Source organism: Chiloscyllium plagiosum, unplaced genomic scaffold (genome assembly GCF_037043375.1).
Source record: "Chiloscyllium plagiosum isolate Xiang-an unplaced genomic scaffold, Cpla_swu_hap1 HiC_scaffold_2, whole genome shotgun sequence".
Lineage (NCBI taxonomy): Eukaryota > Metazoa > Chordata > Chondrichthyes > Orectolobiformes > Hemiscylliidae > Chiloscyllium > Chiloscyllium plagiosum.
In genome coordinates this window covers 87,954,628-87,972,759 of record NW_028270140.1, presented here as the reverse complement: position 1 = coordinate 87,972,759, position 18,132 = coordinate 87,954,628, and positions in this window count along the sequence as shown.

The following is an 18,132-nucleotide window of genomic DNA, read 5'->3' as shown; positions in this document are numbered from 1 at the left end:
CAGGAGCAACATGACCTGCCAACTCCTGTACTCAATACTCTGACCAATAAAGGAAAGCATACCAAACACCTTCTTCACTTTTCTGCCCACCTGCAACTTCACTTTCAAGGAGCTATGAACCTGCACTCTGAGCTCTCTTTGTTCAGCAAAACTCCCCAGGACCTTACCATTAAGTGGATAAGTCCTGTCCTGATTTGCCCTTCCCAAAATGCAGCACCTCACATTTATCTAAATTAAACTCCATCTGCCACTCCTTGGCCCATCTGATCAAGATTCCGTTATACTTTTTGTTTTCTTGTTTTTTTAAACCTCTCTCCTTTCCTAAATAAAAGGTGTTGTTTTTCTATTTTCCAGTCTGCTAGGACCCTTCCAGAATCTAAGCAGTTTCAGAAGAACATGGCAGATATATCTATCATCTGTGCTCTCACTTCTTTTAAGCCTAGAATACAGGCCATCTGGTTCTGGGGATGTGACAGCCTTTAGGTTCAGTGACTTTCCTGAAATCTTTAAACCATAAAGATGGGATGGCATGATGATTTTGAAAGGGCTTCACTTGAGGAAAGTCAGCTGCATTCCCAAATTCCATTGTGTAATTTTTGGGAACATTCCTGTTCCTTAAAAATCTGAAATTGTGAATTTTTCACTTCATGTGTTGGGGTTTCGATGCGAACTTGCCAGGATTTTCTGAGCAGCAGTGTCTGCAACAGGCACCTCACCCAGTAGGCAGTTAAAATAGTAACAGCACCTTGTGTAAGTGATGATCTCAATGCATATGTATTCTTGTAGATACAGGTCGTTCTGCGTTTTGTCAATGTGAATTCGCTTTAACACAATTGACAAATTGGGGACACTGTTTCTAAAGCGCAATGTTTTAAAATGTTGGCTGTATCACAATTACATCACCAACACATTAAGCCCGATTTTTCAATGACATGGTTGCACAAGAAGGCAACTATCGTGTCATAGAAGAACTTAGTATAGCAGCTTTAAAATGATTACAGAATGAGAAAGGAATAATAGATTCACAACTTTTATTTTAGCCACTCTGCTGCCCTGTTCCCACTGGGTGAGTCAGAAATTAAAATTCTCTCACTTATTTAAGACTGGAAGAGTCCAAGAACAAAAATTAATTGAGGTACGGTCCATTTTCTGGTGGGTGGAGCTGTGGTTCAAGGGAGGGAAGTGCACACTTACTTGATGGTAATGTTGATCTGAGTGAGCTCAGTGATGTTGGCCGCCTCAGTACTCAGCGGTGGGCCAAGTCATGCTCATTCATCTGGCCTCCTTCATCTAGCTCCTCCTCTCAGTGCAGAGCTATGGTCAATAAAGATGAAATGTAAAATGATTGCCTGGGCTGACACATGTTGCAAGCAGGAGCTGCACAGTTGGAGCAGCCAGAAGAGATGGATTTCCTGCTTTGCAGATGCAGAACTGGAGGCTCTAGTTACTAAGGTGAAAAGGAAGAGTGGCGTCATTTTTCTACAGGATTGGGTTTACAGGTGGCACAGCGGCTCCCTGGTTAGCACTACTGCCTCATAGCACCAGGGACCTGGGCTTGATTCCAGTCTTGGATGGAAGTTTGCATGTTCTCCCCATGTCTGCATGGGTTACCTTCGGTTTCCTCCCACAGTCCAAAGACTTGCCGGTTAGGTAGATTGGCTGTGATAAATTGCCCTCTGGTGTCTAGGGATGTGCAGGCTAGTTGGGTTAGCTGTGATAAATGCATGGTTATGGAATAGGGTTGAGTACTGTGTCTATGCGGGGTGCTCTTCAGAGGCTTGGTACAGACTGTATGGGCTGAATGGCCTGTTTTCACACTGTAGGGATTCTCGGATGCAAGAATACTGCATAGATCACCCTCCAAAAGAAATAGGAACATGTTGCAAATGGTAGTTTGTCCCAGGAATGAACAGTGTGTTACAATATATTGAGTGATTTACAATATCATACGCTGGTGAACAAGTGAATGCATCCTTCCACTGCCCAAATAAACCCTCATAACACTCAATACCCTATACCCTGGAATCTGCTTGTGGTAATTTTTGGAAGTCAGTGGGTATGTGTAGACTGCAGCCATGCCAAAGGGAAAGAATAGTTTTTATCCAGCTCACTGGGGCCAAGGTCAAAATGAAATTCTGTTCCAGTGGACTCAATAAGCTAATGCTGATAGAGATGGACACAGATGCTGGATGCATTTGTTGGCCTTTCAGACAGGCATCTGTCCAACCCAGCAAAGGATTTTGTACAGACATGTCTCCATCCTGGCCATAAGCTTTCCAAAAAAAATTGTTTGTAGAATGTGAGAGTCACTGGCTGGGCCAACATTTATTTTTCAATCCTAATGACCCTGGAGAAGTTGGTGATGAACTGCCTTCATGAACGGCTGGAGTCTGTGGTGGTTGGGTACATCTACAGAGTTGTTAGGGAGTTCCAAGATTTTGACTCAGTGACAGGGAAAGAACAGTGATATGGTGCCTGCTTGAATATTCTGTGATCTCACAGAGCCAGACACACTGGAATTGCTGCTCTTATACATGTTATAGACATTGTGTGGAAAAATCAATGGATCTTTTTCTTGTACTGTGTATATACAACAACCCACTTGGTCAAATCCACCAACTTGTCATATCACCTCCTTAACCATACTTGCAGGAACTCTGCAATAGCCCAAGTCTATCTTTGTCATCTTACCTTCCAAATGGATTGCCGGTCTTTAAGTAACATAAGTGATGGGAGCCTCTGGAAACTGAATTCTCTGCTGAGTGATAAGCAAATATGTTGAGCAGACCTGCGTGGTCCAACATTATGCCAATAATGCCCTTCTCAACACACGGTGCTGTCCAGACTTTACAATTCAGAATTGGCCAGAGGTTCTGCACAATCACAGGGCCTCAGCTTCTAGAGCAACAGTTCCAGTAAACTTCAACAAATAAATTCAATGAAGAATATTATAAATATTTAGTTAAATGATTTACATGCTGCTCCAAGTTTCAGAACGATAAATTGCTGTTCTGAATTGCTGAAATTTTACTTTGAACTAAAGCCCTTTTGGGATTTAAATCCTGACTCTCAAGATTGTACTATTAAGGCAGCCCTCAAATTGGACTCAACTGGTTAAGAGGAAGCAATTTGATGAAGAAAGCAGATAGTTTTCATTGTGCATTATTTTCATCAAATCAGTTTCTTTATCTGTGGTTAGTTCATGTAGCCAGGTTATGTTTAATAGAAAAAATGTTCAATTAAGATGTTCAATCAAAGAATTATAAATTTTTTATAATGTCTATCTAGTGCATTGCAACAGTACGTTGCATCAAATGCACTTTCACAATCAGTAACATTTCTTCAGTCTTCTAGATTTTTGTTAAACTTGTCCCATTTTTAAAAGAATGCCTCTTCTCCCACAATACCCAGAGTGTATGTTAATTCAATTGAAGATTTTGAGAAGAAATGTAATTTCATTGGATTCTGCAGGGAATGGACAGATATAGAGTCGGAATAGTTTGTTATGCAAATAATAGCAGGCCGGAGGCAAGATGGCCTGTATTCCTCTTGCTCATAAATCTTACTTTGAAACAATATACAATTAAAGGGATTATTCTAGTCATTGACTTAAAAACCTTGTGCAAATATCCTTAAGTTAAATTGCATATACATTGCAGCATGGATTGGTAAAGTGCTGCGATAGGCATATCTTCACTTAGAGAACCTTGACATTTTCATGCTATGTTCCAATTATAACGAGCCAATCCAATCATTACAGTTATCAAACAGCCTTTCTAAGTGAAGATGACAATGTTTATCATCTAGAGTGTTTGATAGTGTTCTGGTGGATGTGTAGGTAACCAAAATGGCTGATCTGCACACAGTATGGTCCTTTGTAAATAAGACAGATTCCTTGTGTATTTTGCATGAGATGCTGATTTAGGATTTCCCATCTGTGTGATTTCAATCGGCCTTTGATCGGAACTTGTTTTCAAAAAGAGGCAATACCATTTTTTATTTGTTTGGGTCAAGTACAGCATCCTGAGTGAACTCCCAGACTGTGGTGATATTAAAACTTGTCAGTGAAGCCTTCAGAGTGTCCTTGTGGTGCTTCCTTTGACCACCATAAAAATGCAAGAGTCAAGCATAGTGGATACATAACCAGTCCAATTCAATTATGACTTTGTTAAAAGTCAACATGGCAGTGGCAAAGTAGGCAGCATCCAGGCTCCTTGGCTCAGGGCTGATCCATTCCTTCTGTATTTTCTTTTCTCTCCCGTTCTTCCTCTTTTCTTAAAAAAGTTTTTCCAGTGTTTTTTAAAAAAAACTTACCTCAGAATGACTGAGGACCAGAAGCATGGAGCACAGTAGGATGGCCATGGGCTGGGAGTGGAGTGGAGATGGTTGTTAGAGTTAGCGCAGTCAGTGGCTCCTGATTCTGGTCAGACCATGTGTGGAAGCCCCGATGTTGAAGAGTGAGGTGCTGGAAAAGCACAGCCTATCAGGCAGCATCCGATAAGCAGGAGAGTTGTCATTTCGAGCATAAGCTCTTCAGATTCCTGATGAATAGCTTATGCTCAAAATGTCGACTCACCTGCTCCTTGGATACCACCTGACTGGCTGTGCTTTTCTAGCACCACACTGTTCGACTCTGATGTCCAGCATCTGCAGTCCTCACTTTCTCCTGGAAGTCCCCTCTGTTGATCTACTGCAGGCCCATTATGGAAAGACTGTAAAGTATATCCCCTAACTTCAGTTCTTATTTTTCTAACTTATGCTGTGAATAACTGTCAGGTAATGTAACTTTTTCTTCTTTATTTCTCTATTTTGTATTTAAGAAATGTACCTAGGTTCTTTGTACCTAACATTGGTGCCACGTGGGGTGACATTGTAAACTTTTCACTGTATCCCTGTACTTGAGTTCACGTGACAACAAACCTAATTCTGATGTAATGTGAATGCTTGGCATCCCAGTCCAGGTGAGCAGTGTATTTTTTTATGTTCTGCTATTTAATCTCTAGAAGCTTTCAAAAGACAGCTCAAGTGAACATGAAAGCTACGCTCCTGGTCAACATGCTGCTACATATTTCATGTTGTGCATGCATACACCAAACTAGGCAGGATCATCGCTCTATAGACTTTCCGTTTGGCTGAGAACCACTGCTGCTTTCTTCCAGTGAGAAATGACCCAATTTTCTTTTCAAATAAATAATGTCATGGCCTGAGCTGTCTGCGTGCAATGTTCACTGCTACAAGTTCCTAGACCTGCTGCTCCATCACATGCTCATTTCCACAGGACCTATGAGAGATAGATAATGGATGGCAAAACATTGAAAGATGGCCATGATTTGCATGCGAATTCAATTATGTTGAGAGAAGAGTTGCACATCATCAGCCTCATTTTCTCAGTACTGACCTGCTTTGCAAGGCTTTTAGACCCTAGATTGATTTCATCCAGTCTGCTGTTTACCAGAACTGAGAAATTCCCAACTTGAGGAGGATAGGATGCCTGACAGCTGCCCTCATCTAGTGTAGCCTACCCTAATGAGATGACTTTCTGGGGTGTGGCCACTGTCGTATGATAGCATTTATTTGGAGCTACAGCCTGAGACCTCTGTTGAGGTGGGAACCAGAACAGGATGAGCTCTCTGTGAGCCTGGCTATGAACAATCCTACCCCTCACTTACTCTCCATGTTGAAATACTCTATAACTGCACACATGGTCCACTGCGCTGGATTTCCCTAGGTAAGCATTGGAAAGCCTTACGAGTAGTCAATATTGGTAGGTTGTATCACTTTAAATTCCAGTAGTATCTCTGAGGCCATCAACTGAAACCTCTGCCAACTAGGTCTAAACTCGGTGGAATTTGGTGAAAGGGTGAGAGTGTGTACTCCATATTGGAGTATTAAAAATTCCAATTTGAATGTTTCTATGTTTTCTTCACCATAAGTACCTATTGGTTTATCCACTATTGTAGCCCAATATTCCTTTTGACTCCTTCAAACATTATTTTCTTTTACAGAGGAACCTTGATTATCCGAATATCGGATTACCCGAAGTAGATCTTGAGGTCCTGATAGAAGCATTATATCAAAGACATGTTTCAATACTGATTGTGTCTTGTTTACAGGTATAATGATTAAAAACAATCTCGGTTTACTGAAATGCTGCCGAGAACAGTCCTGGACATCGATGAGAGCCAGGCACCACCTCCAAATGACTGACCTCCCGCCCTCTCTCCCTCTCCCCACACTTTGCCTGGAAATCTACATAGGGGTGTACCATAAACCCCACTTCCCCAGATATTCTCTCTATCATTGTCCTGTACAGTCCAGAGGTGAAACTTGTCAAAAAGTTGCAGTAAAAGGTTTTGTGTGTGTGCGTGTGTACACATGCACGCTCTGTTTGGAGACTTACCCCATAAAGGCAGCAGCAGTCTTACTGTTTGTGTACAGTCCAGCTGCTCTGGAGGGGGAGGGGTCTGATGGGGTGTGGGAGGGGGAAACAGTGGCGGGCGGCTGGGGGGCAGGGGAGTGGACGCGAGTCGTATGGTGTGTGTAGGCGGATGGGGGTGTGGGGAGCAGTGTTTGGAGGGCGTTCGGAGGGGCAGTCAGGGGGCAGTGTTGGGGATAAGCGGGGGGTGGTGTTGGACAGGTTTTGGGGCGGACGGGTGGGCGGGGGGCAGTATTGGAAGGGGTTGGAAGCAGGCGGGCAGGGTCAGTGGTGGACGAGGTTGGGAGCAGATAGGGTTGGGTTCGCGTGCAGTGCTGCTGCTGCCCAGTCTCCTGAACAGGGAGCAGACTTAATAGAAAACTCTGGGCTCCAGAGGAAAGGCATTGAATCGAAGAATCAATTACCCGAATAAAATAGTGCCTGCCCATCTCGTTCAGATAATCAAGGTTCCTCTGTATATAGTCGGAAGTCACAAGACAGCAGGTTATAGTCCAACAGGTTTCTTTAAAATCACAAGCTTTTAGAAAACTGCTCCTTTGTCAGTTGACTTTGTCTGGCGAAGAAGCAGTGTTCTGAAAGCTTGTGATTTCAAAGAAATCTGTTGGACTATAACCCGGTGTCTTGTGACTTCTGACTTTGTCCACTCCAGTCTAATACCAGCACCTCCTCATCATTCTTTCAAATATTATGCAATGTTACTCAATATCAGTTTTCTTCTAAACTTAGTAACTAGGATTTAAGTGCTATCCTTTTCTTGTGTAGGAAATGCTGGATATCCACAACTTGTTTCAAAGGATGGTATACTTTTAATACATTCATTCATAGTATTTGAAAATACTAGGAATACAACTGTAATAGGAAAGATCACAATATAGCACATTTACAATATGAACTACTACCATTGATTAGGGGAAAGTGAGGACTGCTGATGCTGGAGATCAGAGTTGAAAAGTGTGGCACTGGAAAAGCACAGCAGGTCAGGCAGCATCCAAGGAGCAGGAGAATCGACATTTTGGGCATAAGCCCTTCATCAGGAATGTGTGTGTGTGTGTGTGTTGGGGGGGGGGAGGGGGGGTGGCTGGTGAGGGGGCTGACAGATAAATAGGAGGGTATTCAGCCCTCTCACCCCTCCCCCCATTCCTGATGAAGGGCTTATGCCCAAAACGTTGATTCTCCTACTCCTTGGATGCTGCCTGATTTGCTGTGCTTCTCCAGCACCACACTTTTCGACTACTACCATTGATCACTGTTATTTCCAATTTGCTATTCTGGTTTATTAAGACTATTTGGTTTCCCACAAAGCTTGTGAAACTCATTAACAGATTACTTCTGAAAGTTAAAGGGTATACAACATTGACATTAATACCAATCAGAATTCCAATAAATTCATTAAGAATGTGCTGCCATCCAAAAATACACATTGCTTTGAAACTATTGGCCTTGAAATTAAACTGCTCTTCTTTTTTTAAAAAAAGACTAGCTTTACTATTTCTTTATTGAACTAACATCTTTGCAACTACCTATATTAGGCTAAAAGCCCTTTAACTTCCAGGATTCCACTTCGGATTATTTATTGGAATATTTCCAGGTATCCAATAATAGACTTTTGTTTAACAAACTTCAAAGAGGTTTCTTCCCTCTTTTGTGGGTTTACTCCTGTCGCTCTTCATTCCTTTTAACTGACCTTTTGTTCAGTAATCACAATATTCTTCATGAATTCTGAGGTATCACCAGCCTCCACTCCTCCAAAGCAATTCCATTATTTTGTAGTCTGGAGAAAGTTAATATTTCATACTCTGCTTGCTAAAAAGTTAGCAACATTTTAAATGTTCTTTATTCTGGATTTTGCAATGTCAATTATCTTCATTAATTTTCTTTTTATTTGGAATATTTTAAATTGCCTTTATGCTTTACTATTAATCTTCTGACTATTAAGCAGGTCGCTACATTCTATCATTACCTTTTTCAACATATCTTCAAAAATACATCAAAATATTGAGCAAGGGCGCATATCCTTTCCACAGCCTTCACATGTCATCACAATCGTTTCACAGTTTATGTCAACACTTCATACTGAAATACTTCCAGTGAAGACTTTCAAGGTTAAAGTCACTCTCTAAATTTACAATACATGTATGAAACAAGATCCTTGCGAAATGGGGAAAAATACAATGTCAGGATTTCAGAATTTTCTTCAGTGTTTGAGAAAAAAGTAGTTTTAAATATCTAAGCATTATCTCATATGTTTAATTTTTAAACTTAATGGGCAGCATCATCATATATGCTGTTATTAGGTTTTAAAATTTTATTTGATTTATTATTATATTGTGACAAGTATTATTTTGCATGCTAACCAGACATATCATACCTTACATTAGTACATCAAGGTAATAGATCAGAATGCAGAATATAGTGTTAAAGCTGCAGAGAAGGTGAACAGAAAGATCAACTCTAATGTATGAGAGGTCCGATCATAAGTCTGATAACAGCAGAGAAGAAGCTGTTCTTAAATCTAAAGGGACCCTAGTTCCCTATTAGTATATTCACTGTGAGGTTGTTTCTTGAGTATGTGCTCACTTTTGATTTGATTTATTATTGTCACATGTACCGAGATACAATGAAAAGTTTTGTTTTGTGTGCAAACCAGACAAATCATATCTTCTGTAAGTATGTCAGGGTAATTGAACAAAATGCAGAATATAGTGTTACAGCTACATAGAAGGTGCAGAGAAATATCAACTCTAATATATCAGAGGTCATTTCATAAGACTGATAACAGCAGGGAAGAAGCCGTTGACAGAAAGGAGGACAAGGAAATTATTTGTGGAGAACAGATTTGTTACACTTCACAGTGAAAATTCAATGAATAAATCTTTCCTGAATTATTTTTGAGGCTCAAGGATTACAAAACATCCAATTTTTGTGCATTTTACAATCTCATTTTTCTTTACAGAAATATACTCCAGATAAATGGGAAAACTCAATGCAGACTACTTTCTAATAAGTCAGGAAATTGTGCAAGCAGCCTTTTATTTACTGCCCATTCATTTTAAAAGGAAATGTACGCTGAGATGCCTAAATGCAGCAACATAAAAACAGGAAAGGGGATCGCCCTAGGCTGTGAAAGTAACTGGAAGAGTTTAGGTATGTGATGGGGAGTTGGAAACTACGTTTTCAAAAGGGGCAATTGAGTTTCCATTCTCTTAAGTCACAATTACATCCTACCATGGTTTTTAAAAAATATATAATTTGTTCAGGAGAGATATGCAATACCGGTTCAACAGCATTTATTGCCTACCCTAATGGCCCTGCAGAAGGTGGTGGTTAGTTGCCTTTTTGAACTGCTGCAGTCCTGGTGCACTGTGCTGATAAGAAGGGAGTTCCAGGGTTTTGACCCAGCCACAATGAAGGGACAGTGATATAGTTCCAAGTCAGGACTGGCATGAAGGGGAAATTGCAAAGATGATTCTGGGCAGGAGTGGAAGTAACATGGTAGTTGTTATGGGGGACTTCAACTTTCCAAATGGAAACGCTATAGTTCAAGTACTTTAGATGGGTCAGTTTTGTCCAATGTGTGCAGGAGTGTTTCCTGACACAGTATGTAGACAGGCCAACAACAGGCAAGGCCATATTGGATTTGGTACTGGGTAATGAACCCGGCCAGGTGTTAGGTTTGGAGGTAGGTGAGCACTTTGGTGATAATGAACACATTTCGGTTACATTTACTTTAACGATGGAAAGGGATAGGTATATACCGCAAAGCAAGTGTTATAGTTGGGGAAGGTAATTATGATACGATTTGGCAAGATTTAGGATGCACAGGACGGGAAAGCAAAACTGCAGGTGATGGACACAGTTGAAACATGAGCTTGTTCAAGGAATTGCTACTGCGTGTCATTGATAAGTATGTACCTGTCAGGCAGGTAGAAATGGTCAACTATGGTTTACTAAAGAAATTGAATCTCTTGTCAAGAAGAAGGAGGCGGCTTATACAAAGATGAGATATGAAGACTCAGTTATGGCACTTGAGAGTTACAAGCTGGCCAGGAAGGACCTAAAGAGAGCTAAGAAGAGACAGGAGGGGACATGAGAAGTCTTTGGCAGGTAGGATCAAGGAAAACCCTCAACCCTTCTATAGGTATGTCAGGAATAAAAGAATGACTGGAGTAAAATGAGGGCCAGTCAAGGACGGTAGTGGGAAGGTGTGCATGGAGGACATGGGAAAGACATTAAACGAATATTTTATCTGTATTCACACAGGAAAAAGACAATTTGTTGAGGACAATACTGAGATACAGGCTATTAGACTAGATGGGATTGACATTCATAAGGAGGATGTGTTAGCAATTCAGGAAGGGGTGAAAATAGATAAGTCTCTTGGGCTGGATGAGATTTATCCTAGGATCCTCTGGGAGGAGACTGCAGAGCCTTTGGTTTTGATCTTTATGTCATCATTGTCTACAGGAATAGTGCTAGAAGGCTGGAGGATAGCAAATGTTGTTCTCTTGTTCAAGAAGAGGAGTAGAGACAACCCTGGTAATTATAGACCAGTGAGCCTTACTTCGGTTGTGAGTAAAGTGTTGGAAAAGGTAATAAGAGATAGGATTTATAATCACTTTGATAGGAATAGGTTGATTTGGGATAGTCAACATGGTTTTGTGAGAGGTAGGTCATGCCTCACAAACCTTATTGAGTTGAGGTGACCAAACAGGTGGATGGGGGTAAAGCAGTTGATGTGGTGTAAATGGCTTTCAGTCAAGCATTTGATAAGGCTCCCCAAGGTAGACTATTGCAGAAGTTATGGAGGTATGTGATTTAGCAGTTTGGATCAGAGATTGGCTAGTTGTAAGAAGATAGAAGGTGGGTGGTTGATGGAAAATGTTCATCATTGAGTTCAGCTATTAGTGGAGTATTGCAAAGATGGTTTTGGGGCCACTGCTGTTTGTCATTTTTATAAATGACCTGAATGAGGGCGTGGAAGAATGTGTTAATAAATGTGCAGATGACACTAAGGTCGGTGGAGTTGTTGGATAGTGCTGAAGGATGTTGCAGGTTACAGAGGGACATAGGTAAGCTGCAGAGCTGGGCTGAGAGGTGGCAAATGGAGTTTAATGCGGAGGTGATTCACTTTTGAAGGAGTAACAGGAATACAATGTACTGTGCTCATGCTAATATTATTGGCAGCGTGGATGAGCAGAGAGACCTCTGTGTCCATGTGCATAGATCCCTGAAAGTTGCCACCTAGGTTGATAGGATTGTTAAGAAGGCACACAGTGTGTTAGCTTTTATTGGTAGAGGGATTGAGTTTTGGAGCCACGAGGTCATGTTGTAGCTATGCAAAAGTCTGGTGCAGCCGCACTTGGAGTATTGCATACAGTTCTGGTTGCCACATTGTAGGAAGGATGTGGAAGCATTGGAAAGGCTGCAGAGGAGATTTACTAGGATGTTGCCTGGTATGGAGGGTAGGTCTTATGAGGAAAGGCTGAGGGACTTGAGGCTGTTTTTGTTAGAGAGAAGGTCAAGAGGTGACTTTATAGAGACATACAAGATGATCAAAGGATTACATAGTGAAAGCCTTTTTCCTCAGATGGTGATGGCTAGCATGAGGGGACATAGCTTTGAATTGAGGGGTGATAGATAGAGGACAGATGTGAGAGAGTAGTGTCTTTACTCAGAGTAGATGGGGCGTGGAATACACTGCCTGCAAGTCGTACACTTGCCAACTTTAAGGGCATTTAAATGGTCATTGGATAAACATATGGATGATAATGGAATAGCATAGATTATATGGGCTTCCAATTGGTTTCACAGATCGGCGCAACATCTGTTGTTCTATTGTTGCTAGTGGTGTTTCTGTGCATCTCTGCTTTTGTCCTTCTAGGCAATGGAGGTCGCATGTTTGGAAGATGCTGTCCAGGGAGCCTTGGTGAGTTACTGCACTGTATCCTATAGATGGTACACAGTACTGCCAATGTGCATCAGTGATGAAGGAAGTGAATATTCAAGTTGGTGGCTGGGGTGCCCATCTAGTGGGCTGCATTGTTCTGAAGGTGTTGAGTCCCTTGAATATTGATGGAGCTGTACTTGTCCAGGCATGGGGAGAATATTCCACCAAATTCCCGACTTGTGCCTTGGACAGGCATCAGGGTGAAAGGTGGTGAGTTTCTTGCTGCAGAATTCCTAGCCACTGAACTCCTTTGTAACCACAGTATGAATATGGCTGATCCAGTTCAATTTCTGATCAATGGTAGCCTCAAGGATATGTATAATGGGGGTTTCAGCAATGGTAAAACCATTGAATGTCACTGGACGATGGTTAGATTCTTATTGGTGATGGTCATTGCATTATGTGGCACCACATATCAGTCAAGCCTGGTTATTGACTAGGTTTTGTCACATATAAACATGGACTGCTCCAATATCTGATGAGGTGAAAGGGGAATTAAACATTAACAATCATTAGTCAACATTCCTCACTTCTGACCTTATAATGGAAGCAAGGTCATTGATGACATAGCTGAAGTTGGTTGGGCCAGAGATACTACCCTGAGGATGTCCTGTAGAGATTTTCTGGAGTAGTGATGATTGACCTCCTGTTCCTTGGATGCTGCCTGACCTGCTGTGTTTTTCCAGCACCATACACTTTGAATCTGATCTCCAGCATCCGCAGTCCTCACTTTCTCCTGACCTACAACAACAACCATCTTCCTTTATGCTAAACATGATTCCAACCAGTGGAGAATTTTCCTCCATTGACAAATCAGGATATAATGAGGTATGTACAAAAGGCACCATATTAAACAGGGGTGACTTTAATCCTCATGTTAATCGTAAAAGGCAGATGTGCAGAGAAAGCCAAGAGGAAGAATATAGAGTGTATTTAGGAACGATATGAACATAGAACATAGAAGAATACAGCGCAGTACAGGCCCTTTGGCCCTCGATGTTGCGCCGATCCAAGCCCACCTAACCTATACTAACCCACTATCCTCCATATACCTATCCAATGCCCGCTTAAATGCCCATAAAGAGGGAGAGTCCACCACTGCTACTGGCAGGGCATTCCATGAACTTACGACTCGCTGAGTGAAGAACCTACCCCTAACTTCAGTCCTATATCTACCCCCCTTAATTTAAAGCTATGCCCCCTTGTAATACCCGACTCCATACGCGGGAAAAGGTTCACACTGTCAACCCTATCTAACCCCCTAATCATCTTGTACACCTCAATCAAGTCACCCCTAAACCTTCTTTTCTCTAATGAAAACAGCCCCAAGTGTCTCAGTCTTTCCTCATACGATCTTCCTTCCATACCAGGCAATATCCTGGTAAACCTCCTCTGCACCCGTTCCAGTGCCTCCACATCCTTCCTATAGTATGGCGACCAAAACTGCACACAATATTCCAGATGCGGCCGCACCAGAGTCTTATACAACTGCATCATGACCTCAGGACTCTGGAACTTAATTCCTCTACCAATAAAAGCCAATACGCCATATGCCTTCCTCACCGCACTATTTACCTGGGTGGCTATGGATTCCACAACGGATCAGGTTATTTTGGATCTAGTTATGTGTAATAAGGTAGGTTTGAGAAGTTATCTCAATCATCAAAATGATCTCCCAAGAAAATAGTGACCATAAAGTGGTAGCATTTAATATTCGTCTTGAAAGAAAGAAACAACTTTTCTAAGCTTAAATACACGTAAGTACAAAGGAATGAGAGCAAAGCTAGCAGATAAAGACTGCGCAAGGAGTTCAGTAGCAAAGACCATTGAGGAAAAATGGCAGACATCTGAGAAAAATACCTCATGGCTCACAGTGAGAAATAAAGATTCTAGGAAGGAGAGAAATCAATCATGGTTAACTAGGACCGTGTCAAATTGAATGAGAAATGGACACCATCAATGCAAAGGTTAGTGGTAAACCAGAAAATTGGGAAGGCTTTTTAAAAAATATCAACAAAAGATACGTTAAGTTAGTTATTAGGTGGAAAATTTGGGGAACATGTGAGTTGTACACTTTGGAAAGAACAACAGAAGAGCTGACTGCTATTTAAATGGAGGAAAGAGTGCGGAACTCTACAGTAAAGAGGAATAAAAGAAAAATAATGTGGATGCTGGAAATCTCAAACACAATATGGTGTAGAAAATCAGCAGGTCTGACAGCAAATATGTGGAGATAGAAACTGAGTTCGCATTTGGAACCTGAACTATTCGTCAGAACCCAAATCAGTTCTGAAGTAGTCATACCAAACTCAGAACATGAACTCTGTTTTCTCTCCACAGATGTTGTCAGATCTGCTGAGTTTCCCCAGCACTCTGTTACTGCATTGAGAGATTTCAGAGTTCTCATCCAAAAATCACAAAGCTTACAAGTTTAGCTCATAATTCAGACGGCTAATGGAAAGTTGACCGACGCTTCAAGGGGAATGGAGTATTAAAGTAGGGAAGACTTTCTAGAACTATAAAAGGCACTAATTTTGATCCCCCAACCTCAGGTACTGGGGGCAATCCAGAGAAGGTTCATTAGATTGATCCAGGTGTGGAGGAAGTGACATAGGAGGTTGAGTAGTTTGGGCCTGTACTCATTGGAGTTAAGTATAAAAGTTATACAAGTTGACCTTATTAAAACACACAAGAATCTTACAGGTCTTGATACTTTAATTTAGGAGAAGTTCTTTCCCCTTGTGGAAGAGTCTAGAACCAGAGGGGATCATCTTAAGAGTAAGGGATCTCTGAGTTAGGATAGTTCTGTGAAGGAGTTTCTGCTGAGGGGAGCCAATGTGGAAATCTTTACAATGGATTGTAGAGGTTGTATCATTAAGTATAGTCAAGGCTGAGGTAGACAGATTTTTAATCAGCAAGGGAATAATGTCTATAGTGAAAAGGCAGGAGAGTGGAAATGAGGATTCAGATTCACCATGGTCACACTGAATGGTACAGAAGACGCGATGGGCTGAATAGCCTACTTTTGCTGCTTTGCCGCATGGTCCTATTGGCTCCAGTTTCATAGTGCTGTTTACTGCTTACTTACCCTTGGAAATTCAGCTCCTTCATCCATGTTTGATCCAAGGCTGTAATGATGTCAGAAGCGAATTGGCCCTGATGGATCCTAAACTGGGTATCCTAAGCTGTTCGATGACTTTGCTGATGATGGAGTATAGACTAACAATTGCAACGAGCTGGGTTAGATTAGTCCTGCTTTCAATATGCAGGATATACTTGGATAATTTTCCACATTGTCAGGTGAATACAGTCATACTGGAACAGTTTGGCTAGGGAGATGGTCTCCACTACTATTGACTGAAATGGTTCATGGCCCATAGCCTTTGAAGTACCCAGTATCCTCAACCATTTCTTTATCTCATGGAGTGAAATGCAAAATTTGAATAAACCAGTATTCAGGGATATCACTGACTTTGGCCTCCTTATATGCTTTTTCTTTCATCTTTATATTGGCCTTAACTTCCTTGGTTAGCTGTGGTCAGTTTCTCTCTTTTAGAATCTTTCCTCCTGAATGGGATGTATTTTTGTTGAGTCATAAATTACCTCTTTAAATGTTTGCCACTGCTCACTTACTTTCATCTTGATGATTTATCTGCCTAGTTCACTTTAGCTAACTTTATCCTCATTTCATTATAATTCCCTTTAAGTTAAACAACATTGCTTCTGACCCAAGTTTCTCACTCTTGAATTGAATATCAAATTTTATCATGTTATGATCACTACTTCCTAGGGGTTCTTTTACTTGGAAGTCATTTATTAAACTTGCCCCATAATTCATTACCAGAGCCAAGGTATTTGGCTGCCTAATGTAATGCTATAGGAAACCTCACCCACTATATAAATTTGTTGCTGTAGCTACCCATTCCAATGTGATTAACCCAAACAATGTGAAGATTGAGGTCACCCATAATTATTGTTCTATTCTTTTTACTTGCTTTTTAAAATTTATTTATAACCTTTCTCACAGAATGGCTACTGTTTGACTACATGAGAATGGTAAATTCCTTCCCTAAAGGACATTCGTGAACAAGATGGATTTTATGACAATTGTAGCCATTAGGCTTGCTTTTAATTGCAGATGTTCTTCTTCTCCAATTCAAATTCCATACTTGTCATGGGATTCAAACTCATGTCCCAGAACATTAGCTTGGGATTCTAGATTATTGGTCTAGTGACATTACCGTTACATTGTTGTTTCTCCCACCTATACTCAGAATCCCTCAAAACTAAAGAAGCACCCAAGCTACTCACTGCTCCGCCCTTTCCAACCTTCCTCTGCCTTCATCCTGAAACTCAGGGAACCCCTCAAATATTCCCAAAAAGAAAACAGATCTAAACATCTACTCATAAACCTCAAACTTATTTCCATAGCTCCAGGACCAGCAATGTTTGTTGACACTAAGACCACATTTCTCAATGCCCATTACATCCTAAAGGTCAGAGTTAACGTCCGAGTTCCTCACTTCAGTGGTGTCTGAACTGCATGGCTTCCTGCTGCATCTCTAGGCATTCCTTAAAATATTGTTAGGGCCTGTCACCCAAATCTCAACATAACATTGGACATACTCTGAAATCTTCCTAATCTGAATGAGTTATCATCCCTGATAACACTCCTTGATAATAACAACTTTAGTTTTCTAATGCTTCCTTCTCACCATTACTTTTGTAGGGAGAGGACTAGCTTCTTGAGCTTGTGCTGCCATTCAGTTAGATATTGGTTCAGTCTATTAACCTGTCACTCTTTACAAAGACCAAGGGAATTCAGTACAAAATCAGTTAACGTTTTGCTAGATTTTTATCAACCTCTAATTAGATCATAACTGGGAGTGTTGCATTCAGTTTTGTTCACGACACTTTAAGAAAGGTGTGAATGCCCCTGAGAGGGGGCAGAGAAGATTTAGTAGAATTCAGGGACGAAGGGACATATCTAGAAGGTTAGGTTCGAGAAGGTTGGATTATTCTCATTTGAATAAAGGATCTTGGTAGGGATGTTACTGATAGTAGATATGGTCTCAATGGATAAAGCAACCTCCTCTCTGACTTGATGGCACTTGCCCTTTCGATCATGAATTTTTTTCTTTCCTGAAGTAGTCTCTCTTCCTGTCCTTTACGTGAGCTGCGGCTGGATTAGACTTTCAGGAAGGGTAGCTGAAGACGGGCCACTAAAACTAATTTAAGAACCTGCTGCTGAGCAGAATTGGTATTCTGGAAGGGTGAGATCAAATGGGCCTAGATTCCAAATCATTGGGACCTCAGCTATTTCCACACAAATTTTACATTTGATTTCAATGTTACCCATAACCCAATGGCCCTTTAGATAACATGAAATGACAAAGCCACAATGATCAGGTTGGCAACTTGCAATCATTTGTGTGCACAGCAGCAAGACAAGATACTATAGTCACAAAACTTGGCATCCTTCATAGTACTTATGTTCTGTACTTGTGGAGTAAGGGCAGAAACACAATATTAATAATTGCAGCTCCCACTCTAACTGAAATTTTCCACTTCTTTAGGCAGTGCATATTTTGTCAAAGAAAAACAAGTTGAAATACATTACTTCAGGCAGTGAACCTCCTGATTGTGAATGTACAAACCTGGTATTGAAGCCACTCAAATGAATCCTGATATGAAAACAAGCAATATTGTCGAAGAAGGAAATGAATTTGCAGAGTGTGACAAGTTTCTC